The sequence below is a fragment of the Mus pahari genome, unplaced genomic scaffold, assembly GCF_900095145.1.
Source record: "Mus pahari unplaced genomic scaffold, PAHARI_EIJ_v1.1 scaffold_11309_1, whole genome shotgun sequence".
Classification (NCBI taxonomy): Eukaryota; Metazoa; Chordata; class Mammalia; order Rodentia; family Muridae; genus Mus; species Mus pahari.
In genome coordinates, this window is record NW_018392451.1 from 2,020 (window position 1) to 2,884 (window position 865).

Consider the following 865-nt stretch of genomic DNA (forward strand, 5'->3'; position numbering starts at 1 on the left):
TGAATTTTCCAATCCCAGAACAGTCTCCATAGTATCTTTCCACCCACCAGAAGGATGAAAATGCACTATGCACAACCTGTAGCAACTCCCCTCTTCTGTGGCAGTTACCCTGTTCCCAAAATGAACATGAATGGGGCCAGTAATTCATATATCCATGTGTCAGAACAGAAGGTAGAAGGGAGCTCATGAGGTGTCATCACCCTTTTCCACAAAATATACTGATCAACCACCCCACTTCATTCAGGTCAGATGTTGTAGCCCAGAAATCTAAATAAGTCACTGTAATGTTCCCTAGGCCATTGATGATGAAGAAATGAAGTTTCAGTTTGTGCGCATAAACAAGCTACCCCCAGTAGGCACTATTTATTGGTTCCTGCTTTGTCGTGTCTGGCCCCAAAAAGGTGGAAATTATCCCCAGGTTGAGCATCTAGGTGTTTCTGATGCCAGGCTTGAAAAACCTTTGACTCTGGTTACAAGGTTTTGTAGAAAACTGAGATTGGGGAAAAAGCAATTAACATTTGGGCTGAGCAAGAATACATCAAAGTTAGGTGGAAATTAATTTAAGGAACCCAACAAGAATGCAGGGTAGACATGACGACTGGAGGAATTAGATTTACTCTGGCACAGAGAAGGTTCTGGCTAAAGAAAGTGAGAAGAAGCCCAGGCTGAGGATTTGTGAGCAGGAATTTCAGGATGCGCTCTCACTCATCTCTGGCTGTTATGGTTTGAATCTAAAATGAAAAGTTCTCTGAATGAGAATGAGAACTGATCCATTCTTATCTCCTTGTACAAAGCTCAAGTCTAAGTGGATCAAAGACCTCCACATAAAACCAGAGACACTGAAATTGATAGAAGAGAAAGTGGG